Below are 19,713 nucleotides of genomic sequence, written 5' to 3' on the forward strand. Positions count from 1 at the left end.
TGTGCCAAAATATGTTTTTCTATCTGTTATTGCAAAATCTAGTACACCTGTATGATGTACAGTCCCAAATATCAAGGGGCTAGTTTTGTGCACTCAGGAAGGCTACCCATTATCGCCACAGTAGCCCTTCCTCACACATTTAGTTGTCTCTTCTCCACTTCAAGAGGGGATTTCCTAAATATAGAATTGCTACGGCTATAGGGTGGAGGCTCAAGTTGATTTTGTGAAGAGTTAGTCTAAGCAAAACGAATGATTGTTGTAAAAGTGGAACAAATCAGTGGTGTAGGTAAGGAAATATGAAAGTACAAACTCCAAGACCAAGTGCCTAATCACACGTTGGGCAAATGGAATCATGGGAGCTGTAGGGGTTCTAAATTCGGAAAATTAGGAAATTACTTCTAACATTGCAGACAATGAAATTTAAGATCAGAACTTATTAATTAATTCATTATAAATACCTGTTTTTTTCGAATTTGATGTCAATCCCAGGCTTTCCTCGCTCCAATTTCGCTCTTGACCAAGACCTCCCTGCCAAACTGGGCACAATCCTTGGTGCCCAGCTCCAAAATACTTCGCAATTGAAGTACTCTGGCCCCTGTGCCCAAAAGTTTCAAGAACAATTGCTGAAATCTCCAATTCTCAATTCTAATTTCTCAGCTCAGTGTTTCAATCTTCAGTTCAGAATTTCCCTCTTTATTGTCCCCCCTCGACCTCTCTGTGTACATGGATAAATAAGTCTTCTTAGGCGGTCGCCGTCTCATCCACCGCCCTCCCCAAATTTTTATTTGCTTAGTCATATATTTACGTGTAACCTCCAAGTGATTATTCATATATGTGATTATATATTTAGAAGGTGGTTGTTATGTTAAATACATAACTTTAACTTTTAAATTTTTAATTATATTATTTAAATACAATGAATAGTTATACCTAGGTATATTATCAAGTGTTTGTTACATTAAATAATTATTTTTAACTTTTAACATTTTAATTATAATATTTAAATTAAAATGAATATTTGTACATATTTACATTAACAAGATTGGAAGTGTAAATTTTATTTAATAACTTTATAATTACGAAAATATTTTAATATGTATATTTTGAGAGTGTCGAATTTTAGGCAATATTTCTGTTCCTAATGATTTTAGGTACTTAATCCCTTTATCCTTCATTTAAACATTTTTCATAATTATTTAATAAGTATACTAGTGTAAGACATGCGATGTATGCATATGTAGCTATATGCATATATCGTATGTTTACTAATACCTTTTTGCTTATAAATCCAAAATGGGTCATTGCAGGAGCATAAGTCAAAGAGGGAAAATGCATGAGATTGTAATGCAATAGGGGCTGCTATGCATACAACAAATCAGTCTTAGCTTGCTGATTTTATAAAAGAGAACTATCTTGGAAGGCTATAGAAGCAAATGTCATGAATGTGAGGTTATGTTAATCTAGTAAAAATCTGGGCTTATTATCTGGTAGAATATATAACAACAATATAAATAAGAGGATTGAAACCTCACATTACTCTATCCAAAATGAAACATGGTTCATTATAAAGGTAATCACAACATGCTACAAGGGTTTCCTAACATAAAATCAGCACATAAAATATAAGTGGTCAACAAAGCCTCACATCAAATGAACATATAGCTCTGATTCTCCATTAGGCTCCAAGCATGTGGTATACAAATGAAATCCATGGGCAGGTCTCCTCAATCTCCAAATTCTCAACCTCCAAATGAGGGAGAGAGAAAACCCTTAAATAGGTTTGTGTTTAACTCGTCTTACAATTAAGAAACAATTGTTTTCCTCTAACTAACTCCATGAGAAATTTCAACAATAATAAATTAATGAGCTAGTTAGGAAGCACTACCAAAAATAGCCAAGAAGAGAGCAACCTCCACAAATTCATTGACCCACATCAAAGATGTGCAATAATCACTATGGATTGATTCCTTCAAAATACAAGATGTAGTATGAGTGAAGAGGATCGATGCAACTCCATAATCCTTTATGGCATTAATATATAAAGAAAAGGTCGTATCATCCACATGCATCCATATGTCCACATCATGCTTGCCTTTATCAAATGGTGATGGCTCTAAGATTCAATAACTAGCCCTTTGATTATAGGATTTATCTTGCATAACACATAAGCGATGTGCCACCAAAGAGAAATCAAGGAATGTTTGTTCCATGAAGAAAATCTTACCTCATAAAAGATGTCTTTGCAACACAGAAAATGGCTATATGATGTTGAGCTTTGTAGCTTGGAATGTATTTCTAGTCTTGTGTCTTGACTACAAGGACACCTTGATTTGCCTCGTTAGGAGCTTGCATGTGGCATGCAAAATGTGCAAGTGAGTTGCATGCATTAGATGTGCATGTAAGGCAAGCTAGATTTATGACTTGTATTTGAGTTAAAGTAGAGAAAGCTAAAGATAGGATAGTGAACTAATGTCACTTATCTTCAGTTAACTTGACGAGCTAATTTTGGCCATCAATCTTAGCTTAGGAAAGTTATAAATTGAGCCTAAAGTGAGGAGCTAAGACACAATAACAACACAAGATTGAGAGAGGCTTCTCAGTGAGCGTTAGCTGGGTCCGAGAGAGTGTAGTGAGGTTGGTGATCAATTTTTTATTTTCTCATTTGGGCCATTATCCCACGACGAGAGCCCAAGTAAGTTCTGTGATTAATTTATTAATGAGGAATTGTTGATTGGACATAAATCTATTTATGTGTATGTGATTCAGATTGAGTAATTTTGCTTTTGCTAAATATTTTTGGTTAGGAACTTAGCTGTGTGTTTGTTTAGTTAATAATTGCTGTGAACCAAATACCGGGTGTTGGGTTTGAGAAAGTCTAACATGGTATGAGAGCTCAAACCAAAATAGGAAGATGGTGTTGAAGGAAAAATTGAGAAATGCCAAGATGTCCAAAATTGACATAGTTGCATCATACCAAACTAGGAATAGGATCACTCAAATTAGAGATGATTTGGTGGCAGTGGGGGAAACTATTGTTAGTGAAGTTGGTCAGATCAACCTTGAGTGGCTTTCCTTCGAAGTGGGATGTCTTTTTTTGATGGGATCGTCGCACAAGAAAACCTGACCAGTTGGGATAGATTGTGGGATGACTTTGTATAGGAAGAGACAAGGAGACATTCCAAAACTGCAGGCCAACATGATAGTAAGGATGACGAGCAGAATTTTTCTCTTGTTGTAAAGGGCGAAAGTAAAGTAAAGGGAAATGGGGGGGTCTGCTTCCATGAAGGACATGAGCAAAGTGAAATGCTTTGTGTGTCACAAGACTGGTCACTATGCGAGCCAATGTCCACACAAGAAGAAGAAGAAGGAGGATCAGGTGGTTGCATCAACATCAATTGAGATTGATGACTTTATAGAGAAATTCGAGAAGGAATTTTCTCTAGTTTCCTGTGTTTCTGACAATAGTATTGTTGTGTATGAGGATAGTGGGTTATGGCTAGTGGACATAGAGCGTTCATTCACATGACAGGGATGCGGTCAGTGTTCATTAGTGTTTCAAAGACAGACTCAGACTACCATGTGAGTTGTGGAGCTAGCACCACACATGTAGTGAAGGGGGTTGGATGTGTTAGATTCCAGCTAGAGTCAGGAGGATTTTTGGAGGTGATAGGGATGTTGTTTGTTCCAGGGTTGATGGTACACGTGCTCTTAGTATCAGCCTTGGAGGATGCTGGATATAGAGTTTTGTTTCGAGATGGACAGGTGCTTCTATATTCAGAGGGAGTGACCTTGGATGCAGCTGTAGTGCTTGGCATCAGACAACGACAGTCATACATGTTGTTGGGACAACCCGGGGGTATATCGGAGGGGATCTTGGATACAGGATTAGTGTTAGTTGCTGAGAGGGAGTAGGTGGCGAGGAAGAGTGATTCTTCATGTACTGCCATGAGCCTTAGCTTGTATGGTATGACATTGATGGATGCTCAGGAGTAGGTTCCTAGGAGCATGGTTGGATGTGACAGGTTCTCAACTCAAGTTTCAGATAAGGTAGCAGGACAGGCTTCAGTGTCAAAGTGAGAAGCTACAAATACTGAGATGGGCTTGGAGACAAATTTCGCGTGGAGGAGGTTCTTCCAGAAGGACCTCCCTTGCTAAGAGGGAGTGTTGAGCTTTGTAGCTTGGAAGGTACTTCTAGTCTTGTGTCTTGACTAGAAGGATCTTGATTGACCTGATTAGGAGCTTGCATGTGACATGCAGAGTGTGCAAGTGAGTCGCACACATGTTGAAGTGTTGCATATGACATGTATGAGATGTGCATGTAAGGAAAGTTAAATTTATGACTTGTACTTGAGTTAAAGTAGAGAAAGCTAAAGATATGATAGTTAACTAAAGTAATGTCACTTATGTTCAGTTAACTTGACAAGCTAATTTTGGTCGTAAATTCTAGCTTAAGAAAGTTATAAATTGAGCCTAGAGTGAGAAGCTAAGACACAACAACAACACAAGATTGAGACAGGCTTCTCAGTGAGCGTGTGCTAGGTTTGAGAGAGTGCAGTGAGTTTGGTGATCAGTTTTGTTTTTTCTTAGTTGGGCCATTATCCCAGGATGGGAGCCTAAGTAATTTCCAAAATTAATTTACTAATGAGGCACTGTTGATTGGGTAGAAATATGTTTACGTGTATGTGATTCAAATTGTGTAATTTTGCTTCCACTAAATATATTTGGATAGGGACTTAGTCGTGTATTCATTCAGTTAATAATTGTTGTGAACTGAATATGGGGTGCTGGGTTCGAGAAAGTCTAACATATGATGCTACCCTATTGCGCATGTGAAGAAGAGGACTTTGGCCATTAGAACTATTAAAATTTTTGATCAAGAACACCTTAATCAAGAGATGCAACATCTCTTTGTAGTATTCAAGAGCAATGGCTACTTGTTAAACCCAATAATACTTCTTGCTATTGAAGGGTTAAGATTCAATGTGTAATATACCTTAGGGGAAATTACCTTTAGGGTTGATAAGAGCACATGACAAGATTGTGTTCTAACTAGTATCATAGTATTCTTTCAAATCTTGGAAACAGAGGTAATATTGAATGCAAGAAACCATGTAACCAATATTTAATTTGTAATGTCCCCAGTTGATTATTTGCCCATGGGAGGATGGAATAACCTATCCAACTTTGTAGGCTATAGTTTTGATAAAGGGGGAAAATCTAATTATCCAATGTTTGGGGCAACATTGGGCAAATTTTGGGTCGACTGGGGCAAAAAGCCCAAATAACATGAGTGAACCCCATGAGAAAATTTATAAATAAAGGGGAGTTGGAATCATTTTGGATCATCAATTTGGTTTCAAATATCTCTGATTTTCTTTAGCACGAGGCTCTGAGGGTTTTAAGACTCCTTTTGATTAGCTTTAGTGGAGGTGATCCCACCCTATCTAATCCTTTTGTCTAGTTTCGGTGGAGCAAATCCCACCCTACCTAGACACCACATCTTTTCTTGTTCGGGAACAACATAGAAATTGGTGCAACCCTGACTTGATTTGGAGGATTGTTTGGTTATTAATTTCTCTTAGAAGGATCCAAAGTACCTTTCGTGGGAGTCCACTAAGAAAATTCGTGGCTCTCCTTATTTGCATTTCTAGGCAGTTGTAATATCCCGTTTTAGGGATATTCCTCAAACACAAGCAAACTACAACCCAATACGTGCAAATGATACAGTAACCGGGAAAAGAAAATAACAGTGATGCAACATATAATAACATAAACAAGGAATACAAGCAGATACTCAAGAAATGCAGAGAGAATGCTAAGCCATTTTATTATACTGAGCAATGGAATGAGTACAGGAGGTGATAAAAAAGTTGGCACCTCGACTTGCACAAGGCAAGTGAAGAAATACACTCAGAATAGCAAAGGAATGGCCTCTCTCTGAACTGCGTCCAAGCTGCTGGAGAATTGCTGTGCTGCTGTTACTGCTGGAAGTCAAATGAGGATTTGGGGCTGTTCCCCTCCTCAGAAAATGCTCAAACTCTGGAATCAGACTCTACTCAAGAAACCCAGAAAAACCCAGTTCTACGTTGTCCCTCAAGGCTCTGTGCTGCCACTGAATAGAATCCTCCAAAACTCCACCTGAAACTCTGCCAAAATCCTCCAATATGCAAGGGCTGATCCCCTGCTCAATCTCCCAGCTCAAATCCTCCGCCAAAACCCTCAATCCGGAACTCCACCAAAAGAATTGTGTCCCTCTCTCAAGACTACGCAGTTATCCAAAATGCTCAGTTCCTCCTCCCTCCAAAGATCAATCCTCCTGCAAAAGACTGCTGAAAACTACCTTGCCCGAGCAGGCACTCGAAGTCCCCTGGGGCTAAGGGTGAGATCTCCGAACGGAGACACTCGATGCACTAAACAATGTTGCAGGCCAGCTAAACAGCGAGCGTGCTCTAAGTCGAAGTGACTAGCTCAAATGCACATAATCTAATGACAAAATGAGGAGGCTCCCCTCTCCTTTATAGCGTTGGACTCTCTCAATCCCAAGGCCCACCTCCTCCAACGCAGTCCCTTTCTTGCCATCTGTTCCTTTCCATCTGCGCAGTCCCTCCAAGTGTCTGCGTGGGCCCCATCTCTGCGTGGTCTTTTGGCCCCCTTGGCTCCCCTTTAAGTCAACGTTGTGCTACTAGGAAGTGACTTTATTCAAAGGTGAGTTATGTCCCCCTTTTCCTCACCTTTTTATTTATAAATAACTATATAAGGCAAAATTGAGCAAAATCGAATATTCCAATTAGCCATGGCTAATTAGGAATATTACAGTCTCCCCTGGCAAAATGTTGCTTGTCCTCAAGCAACTGAAGTGATGGATGCTGCAAAATTTTCTCTCTCCCAAGTGGCATCCTCATCAGGTAAATTCTTCCATCTCACCAAGAATTCACGGACCGTCCTGCTCCGTAGCTGCCTCTCCTTGGTATCAATAATAGCGTCTGGCTGCAACACCAAATGCCCCTCATCATCCGTGGGCAGTAGCTCATCTGTCACTGTCACATGCTGTCCCATTGCCTTCTTCAGGCATGATACATGAAAGACATTATGAATCTTGCTGCCTTGGGGCAACTCCAACTCATATGCAACCTGTCCAATCCTGCGTATCACCCTGTATGGCTCATAAAAGCGGGGCTTGAGCTTTTAAGCCCCCTTCTGCTTCAGTGATGACTGTCGGTATGGCTATAATCGTAGGTAGACCAAGTCCCCTATCTCAAACTGTCTCTCCACCTGACCCCTGTCAGCATACAGCTTCCGCTGGTTTTGCGCTGTAGCCATATTATCCTTGAGCTCGGAGAATATCCTGCTCTTGGATTCTTGCTCTCGCCTTGCTAGCACCAAACATCACATCAACAAAAGATAAAGGATGGTATCCATACAAAGCATAGAATGGTGACATACTAATGGACATGTGATGTGTAGCGTTGTAGCAGTACTCCCCCAGATGCAGCCACTTCAGCCATGCTCTCTGCTGCCCACTGACATAGTTATGCAAGTAGCCCTCCAGCCACTTGTTAACTATTTCTGTCTGCCCGTCCGTCTGTGGGTGATAACTGGTACTCGGTGTCAACTCCATCCCCACCAACCGGAAAAGCTCCTGCCAAAATCCGCCCATGAAACGGCTGTCCCTGTCACTGGTCTTGGGAAGACCATGTAACCTGAAGATCTCATTGAAGAACAGCTCGACCACCTGTGCTGCTGTGTAGTGTGCATATATGGCGAAAAAGTGTGAGTACTTCGTCAGTCGATCAACAACGTCAAAGATGCAATCGTTGCCCTGTACCATGGGCAACCCTGTGATGAAGTCCATCGAAATACACTCCCATTTCCCCTCCGGAATGGGAAGAGGCTGTAATAATCCTGCGGGATGGCTCATCTACCCCTTGTTCCTCTGGGAAGCTTCGCACTCTTGGGTATGCTGGAGTACATCCTCCTTGAGGCCCTTCCATGAGAACCTCTCTCTAATGGACCTGTAGGTTTTGGTAAACCCCTGATGGCCGGCCAAAGGTGAATCATGTGATGCCTGGAGTATCTTCTTCTTGAGCTGAGATCCCTCAGTGAAGAAGATCCGGTCCCTATAGTAAATGATCTCATCGATCACCCTGTACCTGTCATCCGCCACTTGCCCATCCAGAACCTCACATGCAAATCTGTCCTTGGAGTACTCTACTAAGAGTCGAGCCCTCCAGTCTGTGTCCAAGCTCATAAGAGACAACGTGGCTGGTCTATGTGAAAGGGCATCTGCTACCACGTTGTTCTTACCCTTGACATACTCAATGTCAAAGTCATATGCTTGGATCTTACTGATCCACTTCTGCTGCCTCTCCTGTAGCTGCTTCTGCTCCAAAAAGAACCTGAGGCTGTTGTGATCAGTCCTCACCCTGAACCTGTTACCCACTAAATACTGTCGGAACTTGGCCAATGCATGCATGATGGCCAGCATCTCCTTGTCATATATAGAATACAACCTCTCGTGTGGAAGGAGCTTCCGGATCTCAAAGGCTATAGGGTGACCTCCCTGCATCAATGCTGCGCCGATCCCCTCTCTCGACGCATCACACTGCAAAACAAATGGCTGGGAAAAATCTGGCAATACAAGCATTGGGCAGCTGCTCATCACCTCCTTGAGCCTGTCAAAGGCTCGCTGCGCTGTATCCGACCAATTGAATGCCCCCTTCCTCGTCAAATCTGTCAGGGGTGCATCAAGCTGTGAGAAACTCTTGACGAACTTCTGATAGTAAGTACAAATACCAATGAATCCCCGAAGTTCTGTCACGTTTCTCGGCTCCGGCCAATCTTTGATGGCCTTAATCTTCTCCTTGTGGACTCTCACTCCATCCACCCCTATGATGTGTCCCAAATACAACATCTCCGACAATCCAAACTCACAGTTGGAGAGCTTGGCATAGAACTGCTGCTCCTCCAAGATGCGCAACACTGTCTCAATGTGCTGGAGATGCTCCTCCCAAGTCTTGTTATAAATGGGTATATCATCAAAGAATACCAACACAAACTTCCTCAAGTGACTGCGGAAGATGTGATTCATGCAAGACTGGAATGTAGCTGGGGTGTTGGTTAGCTCGAAGGGCATCACCAAAAATTCAAAGTGCCCATAGTGACACCTGAAGGCGGTCTTGGGAATGTCTTGTTCCCTCACGCGAATCTGATGGTACCCAGATCTCAAATCAATCTTTGAGAAGAACCGGGCTCCTATCAACTCATCCATCCTGGGTATGGGGTACCTGTTCTTCAGGGTCTTCTTGTTTAGGGCCCTATAGTCAATGCACATCCTCAATGTGCCATCCTTCTTCTTCACCAACACCACGGAAGAAGTAAAAGGACTCGTGCTCGACCGAATGTGCCCAAGGGCTAGCAACTCCTGAATGGCCCACTCAATCTCATCTCGATAGGCCTTGGGATGCCTATAGGGGGTAGTAATCACTGCCTGTATGCCCTGCTCAAGCTCAATGGTGTGCTCAAACACCCGGTCCGGTGGCTGTTCGGGCAGAATCTCCCCAAATACTGTGGCATGCCAGTCAAGGAGGGACTATATCTCTGGGTGCACTATTTGCCCTGTAGTCCCTGCCTTTGATGCACACAGCTCCACTGCCCACTCTATGTCTCCCTTCCGGAAGACTGCCTCCATCGATGAGCCGAAATAGTCTTAGGCAGATATGTGTGCTGTCCCCGTATCTTCTCATGCCTCCCTGTCTTCTCATCATCCCACTCCATCTCTAGGGTCTTCCAGTTTGTCGTGACCTTCCCTAGAGTGATGAGCCATTGAACACCCAATATCAGGTTGGTGTCCGGAATATTGACGACGAAAAAGTGGTCAGTCAGTGTGTAGGTGCCCATCGTCATTGATAACTCTGGAACATAACGAGCACACACCATGGTCTGATCTCCTAGGACCAAAACCGAAAAGCCATCGAAGCTCTCTGTCTGTATACCTCTCCGCTCAACCATCTGTGCATCGATGAAGTTGTGGGTTGCCCCATTGTCAACCAAAACTGATACCCGCTGGCCACGTACTGTCCCCTGTACGCGCAGCGTCAAATACTTGGGGACTCCTCGCAATGCTGCAAGGGCCCCTCTGATAGGTGCAAACGCTGCACCACCTGCTGCTGGTGGTGGAGGTGGAAAACGATCCTGCACGGCATGACTACCTCCTGCCTCCACATCATTCTCCTCATCCTCTTCCCCGCTGCTCTCGGAGAAGACCTCAATAAAATGTGCCTTGCCAGCAGCACATCTATGTCCCAGTGCCCACGACTCCTGACAGGTAAAGCATAACTGCTTCTTCTTCAAATCCCTCCTGGCATCATCATCAATCTGTGCTCGTCCTGGATTCCCCTTTGGAGGCGGAATCCTCACATTCTTCCCCTTAGGCTGGAAAGCCTGTCTCTGGGGTTAAGGTGTCCGGGTCCTGGGTAATGCATCCTGTAAGTCTTGGGTCCTGCTAATAGCTTCCTGGAGTGTGGCTGGTCTAGTGGACCTGACTAGACCCCGAAGTGGCTCTGCTAACCTCTCAACATACATGTAAATCCTCCGTGCCGTGGATAGATCGGGCACCATCACTGAAACCCTCAAGAAGTCTGCAATGTAGGTCTCTGGGTTTCCGGTCTGTTTGAGCCTCATCAGCTCAACAAAATGCTGCTCCGGATCCCTCCGGTCAAACCTCTCCATCAATCTCCTGGTAAACTTGGCATATGTCGTCACTGTGGAATGTCCGAGTGTAACCATCCCATGGAACCACCAATCCTGGGCCTCACCATCCAAATGTAATGTCGCCACCTTGATGGCCTTTGCCTCCGACATCTGGTTAAGCTGGAAATAGATGTCCAGCTTCTCCACCCAAGACCTTGCCGAACTGTTTGATGAACCATCAAACGTAGGCAAGTGGAATCTACTAGCTGTGCAGTGGGTGTCTCCATCATGATAATGCCGGTGTCCTCTGTGATGGTCGTGGGGTCTACTATCCCGTTGGAGCTGAACAAAGTCTTTGAATGAGAGAGCATCCCTGAAATCTTGCCCATAGGCCTGGTACTCCGCAAAATAATCGCCCATATGACTGGGCTCTGCCTCCTGCTGTGCTCCGGACCCTGTGTCTGCTCTTAGGAAAGTGGGCATGGTAGAGCGTATAGGGGCATGTGAGGCCACCTGCTGAGTAGTATCACGCTGAGTGGCACCCTGCTCTGGCAAATGGTGAGATGCACTTGATCCCTCTCCAACCTGGAAAACTTGTGGGCTCTCACGTTGTCTAGCCTCCACTGCCGTGAATCTCTGCCCCATCACCTCGATCTGCCTCGATAGATCCTGCACTAATTTGAGGAGCATGTCCGCAAATTTCTTCCCTTCATCATCTGCCATCGGATCCTCCTGTTCTGCGTCCACCACAGGTTCCTCCTGTTCTGCGTTCACCACAGGCTCCTCTCGTTCTGTGTCCACCACTGGAACATAGTCTCCCTCTCCGTAGGTGTTCTCCAACCTATGCCCAGTGTCTCTGTATCTCCTACCTCTGTAACAGATGTAGGGTTTTTCCCCCTGTGTCATAGATTGCTAGCTTCACAGGCTGAGCCAGATCTATGCTTTGATACCACTGTAATATCCTGTTTCAAGGATATTCCTCAAACACAAGCAAACTCCAACCCAATATGTGCAAATGATACAGTAATCGGGAAAAGAAAATAACAGTGATGCAACATATAATAACATAAACACGGAATACAAGCAGATACTCAAGAAATGCAGAGAGAAATGCTAAGCCATTTTATTATACTGAGCAATGGAATGAGTACAGGAGGTGATCAAAAAGATGGCACCGCGACTTGCACAAGGCAAGTGAAGAAATACACTTAGAATAGCAAAGGAATGGCCTCTCTCTGAACTGCGTCCAAGCTGCTGGAGAATTGCCGTGCTGCTGCTACTGCTGGAAGTCAAATGAGGATTTGGGGCTGTTCCCCTCCTCAGAAAATGCTCAAACTCTGGAATCAGACTCTACTCAAGAAACCCAGAAAAACCCAAAAAGCTTTTCTGAAATAGCTGGCCCTTGAAAATCATCCCCTTGGGGTTCTATGCTTTCCCTCAAGGCTCTGTGTTGCCACTGAATAGAATCCTCCAAAACTCCACCTGAAACTCTGCCAAAATCCTCCAATATGCAAGGGCTGATCCCCTGTTCAATCTCCCAGCTCACATCCTCCGCAGAACCCTCAATCCGGAACTCCACCAAAAGAACTGCGTCCCTCTCTCAAGACTGCGCAGTTATCCAAAATGCTCAGTTTCTCCTCCCTCCAAAGATCAATCCTCCTGCAAAAGTCTGCTGAAAACTACCTTGCCCGAGCAGGCACTCGAAGTCCCCCGGGGCTAAGGGTGATATCTCCGAACGGAGACACTCGATGCACTAAACAGTGCTACAGACCAGCTAAACAGCGAGCGTGCTCTAAGTCGAAGTGACTAGCTCAAATGCACATAATCGAATGACAAAATGAGGAGGCCCCCCTCTCCTTTATAGCGTTGCCCTCTCTCAATCCCAAGGCCCACCTCCTCCAACGCAGTCCCTTTCTTGCCACGTGTTCCTTTCCATCTGCATAGTCCCTCCAAGTGTCTGCGTGGGCCCCATCTCTGCATGGTCCTTTGGCCCCCTTGGCTCCCCTTTAAGTCACAACGTTGTGCTACTAGGAAGTGACTTTATTCTAAGGTGAGTTATGTCCCCTTTTTATTTATTAATAACTATAGAAGGCAAAATTGAGCAAAATCGAATATTCCAATTAGCCATGGCTAATTAGGAATATTACAGCAGCAAAGGCCGTTCTCAGTTACTAAATCTCTAATCTGTCCACTGCAAAAAGGAGTGAGGGTCTGGTCACTACTGCAACAAGTTTTGGGTTTGTCAGGAGGTCACAAGACCACAACTATAGGGCTAGTCACATGGCCGTAGGCCATAGTTATAGGGCCAATTCTGGCGACAAGGTTTCAAGAGGCAAATTTTCGGATGCTATACAGAAGCGAATTAGGGCTGTTGATGGCAACGGAGGTTTGAAGTTTCAGTGATGGTGAATTAAATAGATATTCGACCAATAGTAAGATTAAGTTCAATGGTTATTTAATCAATTGGTAGTTAGTGGAAGATTATTGTGAAAATACATTTATGATTTAGCACTCTTGAATTGTACTGGTGGTTTTGGGTGGAATCAATTCACTGCGTTCTGGGCAACCAACCCTAGCTATTTGTGGTTTATAGCTATGAATAATATGGAACATTAGAATAGTTGAAATATTGCCATAACTATGTTGTGCGACAGTTTTGAATTTACTGTTCATTGGGGTGTCCTAGACTATTGAAGTATGGTTGAAGGATTATACTACTGCTGAAAAGTTATATCTGTGTATTACATAGAATTGATGCCCATTGTTATACAAATAAATGATCATGTTTTGTGTTGAAGTATTGGGAACCCTAGACTAAGGCTAAAATTACCCTAGGCCATTACATAATTCCATCAAAAACTCATACACATGAAGCCAATTCAACAATACATAATTAAAATCCACAGTCCTTCCAATATTCACAATAATTGTTAGCAAACCCTACAATCCTAATAGTATTGGTTTGACCTCATAGCCGACCTCAGTAATCAACTAGACTTGCCTTAGTATTGCCACAGTCAATTCATACGCACTTTGTCTTGCCACTGATCATACCATAGAGATGTTTGTTACTGCATCACAAACCCACCTTAGGAATGATTCTGTTGTCATAAATATAATCAGCTACCAAAGAATTGCTATATAGGATCTACGACCTTCAACATGGCCTCAAGGGGTATGCTACCCCCAAAAATTTGACCTTAATGGTGTGTCATTGCCATAAGGAATCCTCTAGGAGTAGCCCACAACCATAGTAGGGTCTATTCAATCCCTCCCTGTCACAGAGGGGTCCTTCAAGGGTGACTTGTTGTCACAATTGAGCCTAAAAAGCCCCTTGTTGCCTTAGATCTAGCCCAGGAAACTTCACTGCTAAAGATTTAGCCCCAAAAATTAATGTGCTGTCACAAGAAACCACCCTCAAGATGGGCTGTTGCCTTAGATAGAGTCACAGAAACCCTTGCTGCCTCATATTTGATCTTCAGAACCTTCACTACTTCAGTTCTAGCCTCAGAAACCTTCTTTGCTTCAGTCCTCGCCTCAGAATCCTTCGCTATCTCAAGATAGATGAATGTTTCTTCAAAAATGATTCTAAACAGAGTAGAGAGGAAGGATTGGCTAGGTTGGAATCTTTCACCACCGAAATCAATCAAAGAAAAGGGGTCTTAAAACCCTCCAAGAGCCTCAACTTAAAAAATCAGAAAGATTTGCAATCCATGATGATCAAAATGAATCTCCTCTCTCCTTTTTATAGTTTTCCTTTGCGTTCTTCCCTCCTAATTTGAATTTGAGTGGCTAACAATTTTCCCTCCATTTTCCTCGAACTTGGCTTTTATTGCAAGTTTTCCTCCATTTGTGCCAAATTATCTAATGCTACCCTAATGACATTAAATAATGGGTTTCCCCCTTTACAAATGACTATAGCCTTTGGGGTTAGATAGGCTACTTCGTCCTCCATTGGGAAATTTAATCAGAAGAGGACATTACACAATGAGACTCTATCACATTGGTCTATTTTTAGATATTTCTAGGTAGGGTTGCGGGGAGCCGCCCCCTCGCTCCCAATTCGTGCTCCCGAAAATGCTCCCGAGGAGTGAACGTTTTCGGGAGCATGCTCCCTGAAAAAAAAGCACTCCCTGATTTTTCGGGAGCGTTTAGTCTTTTTTGCAATTTTTTTTTTGCTATAATATTCCAAATGTATTTTTTTTTTCAAAGAAACAAATAAGTTTTGAGTGGGGCAACCTAATGATCAAGCCTATGGCCCTAGTATTGATATGCGATTCATGGTAATGTTAAATTCTTAAAGTAAAAGTGACATTCTCCTTATTTTCATCCTTCTACTTAAATTTTTAACATTACCATGAAATCACTCAGGATGTTTGAGAGTGGTTTCGACCTCATTGGACTTCATATGGAGAAAGTAGAATTTTAGATTTCATTCAAAATTCAGCAGACTTATCAGTTTTTCAGGATTTCAGGATTAGGGGGATTGCAATGTTTGCATTAGATTTTGTCATGTATTAGGGTATAGAACTCTTATTTAATCAAAAGCACCAATCCCTCTATGTACCTTGATGTTAGTGACATTGGTTGTTGAACTCCTCTATCATGACTCTCCTAAAAATGTATGCATCACTCAAACAAAATCTTGAATTGACATGCTATGCTTTTTCTATCTTATGTTAATGCTTAGAGGGTGATATTAATGACAAAGATCCCTAAACAGATCCAGAGGTAATGACAAAGATACCTCTGGATATTAATGCTTAGAGGGTGATATTAATGACAAAGATCCTGATTTTCCAACAAGACTAAAAAATTAGACATTTCTCGTGGCATCAAGAGGCCCAAGCATTAGCATTAGCAATAGCAATATATAATAGATTTACTTGTCTTTTCTAGTTTCTAGTAGTTTTTATAACTATTGACTCTTTCATATTTATTATGATATTTTTGGTAAACAATATATGACAATTTAAGTTTGAAGTTTGAAGTTGGCAATTATAACTCATTAGTAATGAATTATGAATATGATGCTTCATGAAAGTTGAAAGTTGTTTCATTTCATTTCATTTTATAACATTTAATTTCATGTTAGATATTATTTGTTGTAATGGTTACACTTAGCTTACAAGTACAACTTTGGTGATCAATGATGATAAATGTTATATATTGAATTTTGGAAGGTTGAAACTTTAAGATTGATGAATCGTGAGACTCAATATGTATGTTACTATGTTACTAACTTGTGGACATGGTTGATGAAGATTATAACTTCTAGATGATTGTTGTTATATGGTTCAATCTATGTTTTTTTATATCTAATTCATCATTGTACATGCTTTTGTTGACATATATGCATCAAAATATAAAAAAATATATATTATATAAAAAACGGTCCCAGAATCGCTCCCAAACTGGGAGTTTCTGAAAATGTCGCTCTCGCTCCCTCTCTTGCTCCCGCTCCCAAGTAACCTTGTTTCTAGGCATTATCATTTATTAGAGTTCTTCTCATATTCAATATCATTAGTTTCCAGGACACTGCTATTTTGGGCACTTCTGATTTTCTTAATATCCAAGCATTTAGGGCTTGCACAACAGACTTGACTACATTTTCTTGATCCTCGTGAAAAAGTGAGTCCATTGGGATTGTTTTTACGTGAATATGAGATGACACATTTCCCTTTGCTTTTTTTCTTTTTGCCTTTTTGTAATTATGGGCCAATGCTTCATTTGGCCAAAGTTTTATTTCCCACTTTATGCTTTGTTGGGAAGAGTGTCGTTTTTAGGCACACCTATAATTGATAAATAAATGTATTTGATAGGTATAAGTCCTAGTCATAGCGATTGAGGCATGGTCTGAGTTTTCTTTGTTTGGAAAAGTGAGGGGTTAAAGAGTAGCATATTGTGTCTTGAGTTGACACTTGGTGTGGATCTAAATCATGTCTTTGGGTAAATTTCCATGTATTATGAACTTGAAGTCATAAGTTGTAAGGTGGTTGATCTATTAAATCCTCATTTAATCTACATCACATGAAAACGGGGTTGAATTACTTTAGTGTGAGTTGGGAGCTTTTATTAAAGGTTGTTCTGAGTAAAGCTAGTAAAAAGTGTGATGTTTCCATTCAATGAATGAGGTAAGAAAAATATATTTTCTGCTGTTGCTAAACAATTGAGATAAGATATTTGTTTGACCTTATTCTTTCAAGATCTAATTATTTTTCTGGCAAAAATAATTTCTTAGTAGTTGTTGTAGCGACTGCAACACCCTCCAAAATTTTGGCCTGCATCCAACTTCGGAGCCTTTCTTCGGTTTTTCTTGATGTTTGTAAACAATTGGGCTCATCCCGTGAGCTCGTGTTGAGTCTTTGCACCCTTCTCGCTTGCCCATTCAATGGGCATATTTTTTCATGTTGGTCACAATGTCATGCTTGCATCCATGTTTTGGCTATGCACAAAGTCTGTCTTCGTGTGTATAAGTTGTATTCGCTATGTAAGCATCTGTCGCACTCAGACACGAAGTTGTATGCAATGTCGCGCAAGTGTCGTCGCGGTCGTTCAACGATCCATCACAAGTGTCGTGCTTGTCGCTCGCACCCGTCGGTCAGTGGCACTGAGTGTAAGTTATCTTGATGGTTCGAGGTGTCTTGTCGTCAAGTCGTGTTGAGTCTGTGTTCGCAAGGTCATGCATGTACAAAGTCACTTGTTCACACACTTAGTCATTTTTGTCGAAACTCTGTCGACCGGACCACCCTCCAACAACCGGACCTTCGCTGAGTTGCATTGTGCAGTCTTAGCCCTCAGTGAACATGCACTGCTGCCCAGAATTGCGCAGAGCTTGAGGCTGCCTCCCAGGCAGTCTGCACTACGCAATCCTCGAGTCGACTCGACCGACTGTTACCCAAGAGAGCGCAAAAGTTTCTTAGCAAGCCATCTCAATCTGCGCTGCCCGCAAGCAAAACCACCAAGCCTCCAGCTGGTCAATCAGAGAGTTTGACCGGGCAGTGATCCCGGGCCTCACTCCAAAACATTACGTAGACGCTGCCAAGCATGCCCGCTTCCTCTGACTGAAGAAACTGCGCAAACATACTGGACAGGCACTTGGTGCCTGTCATTGCACTGCCCTAAAAAATTGCGTAGTTTTTCCAACCAGTCACCCTCTTGCCAACCTCCTGGTCCTCCTGAAATCTGCTCAGTTTTCATGCGCAGTCCCCCAACTGCCCAGCATCCCGCTCAGCCTAGAAACTGCACAGGGATGTCCTGCAGGCCAGCCTCCCGGCTCTGCGTAGTTTTTGCCAGCAGCCTCTTGTAGCCCGCTGCCAGCCTCCCTGGAGAAATTGCGCAGTTTTCACTGCCAGTCTCCCCTTGCTGCCTGCATTGTCTCCCTGAAAAAATTGCGCAGATTTGTCCTCCAACCGAGCCAGATCCCGCAGACAGTCACTGTCGATTCGAATTGCGCATCTCAGTCTCCTAGTGACCTTTGCGCAATTTTCATGGACAGTGCCCGGAGCTCGCATCCTAGCTTGAAATGTGCCTCGTGCAGTTTCAGAGTCTTGTCCTCTTTCCTGGTCACCTGCATCCGAAAGAGAAAAACAATGCATCATGATAGACTAGGAGATTTCTGGAATTGATGTCGTCTCATCATGAGTAATTGCAGATACAGGTACATGGATGAGAGATGGCACGATGATTAACGGGATGAACAAGGAGCGCATGCAAGGAGACTTGTTCGCGAATGAACAAACACATGGAGCATGCCAAGTACAAGCGAAGGAGAGACATGCACGTGCAACATCAAGCGAAAACCAATACCATCGAAGATTCTGCACACCAAGAGCACATTCATCACTCAGCAACACTACAATTCGACATGGACACCACCAACAACATGAACATACCAGCTCTATCATGTCGAGTCATATCACGAGTCATCTCGGCCACATCACTACTGTGGGCCATACTGTTGTAATCAATGTAATGTAACGTGGAAGTCCAAGAGACCCACATGCAAATCTGAAGAGTCATGTAAAGTTGAAGAGTCATGTAAGTCAAATAGTCATGAGGGAAGTCGAATAGTCACAAGGGCCAGTTTCACCCTTGGCTATAAATACCCCTCATTTGTACATGCAAAAGACTTTTAACCTTGGCTCCTCCCACATAGCCTTGAGAGTTTGAAGTTTTTTCTTTGAGGAGCGAACAATGGCTCCAAAGCCCCGCTATCGGGGTTAGTGATGTAATGGTGCACCGATGTGTCTTGGAACTTTCGCTTAATTCAGAAGCCTGATAACAGGCCAACACATTTTCACACATGTATTGAATTTGTTTGTAATACTAGTTTTTGGACACTTGTAACATGTGTTGCTTTAACCTATATTAAGATAGTTGAACTATTTCGGTTGTTCTAATACATATGTTTACGAAAATGTGTTGTATAAGTTGTTAAAGCTGTCTCGCCCGTGTGGGCTATCCTACCGAACACTTGACAGAACCATTCTCATAAATTTGTTATAACGACCGTCGCACTTGTGTGGACTACTTCGTTGGGTGTTGTACGTGCTATCCGTTCACTGTGTGTTTGTGACTGCCGCATCCGTTTGGACTACTCCGTCGGAAGCTGTGCATGTCCTCCTGTGTTGTGTGTCTTTGACAAAGTTGGGACTATTCCATTTCGACTTGAGACTCACTTCCACCCTCTCCCTCTGCGGTGAAAGAACCTCAACACAAGTAAAACTAAGCACTCACTAGGCACGCGGATCTCGCTGTTCGAAGGAAAAGCAGACCACTCTCATGTGTTGAAAAACAAGAGCTAAGGCAAACCTTTAAGACAATGGCAACCGGGCCATCATACTGGATTGGACTCCTACACCAAACATGTGAGGTCTAGTTGGGACTTCATACTGGGGAGATCCCTTGAATGTTGGCAGGTCCAACACCGTCAACATTTTTGGCGCTAGGAGGAGGGCCGCCAGTTGTTTATCGCTGAATGTCCTCTCACCTCCACTCATCAATCATCTGGTCAAGGCAGTA

General features: G+C 42.8%; 1 protein-coding gene across 2 annotated transcripts in view; it reads left to right on the forward strand.

Moving 5' to 3' along the window:
- The window catches only part of EMB3129 (GTP-binding family protein), a 199,191-nt gene that overhangs the window by 127,275 nt on the left and 52,203 nt on the right, over positions 1-19,713 (forward strand). The gene's annotated exons all lie outside the window — the stretch shown is intronic.

Source organism: Pinus tabuliformis, chromosome 3_2, assembly GCF_031772625.1.
Source record: "Pinus tabuliformis cultivar Carrire ecotype Pingquan chromosome 3_2, CPIR1, whole genome shotgun sequence".
Lineage (NCBI taxonomy): Eukaryota > Viridiplantae > Streptophyta > Pinopsida > Pinales > Pinaceae > Pinus > Pinus tabuliformis.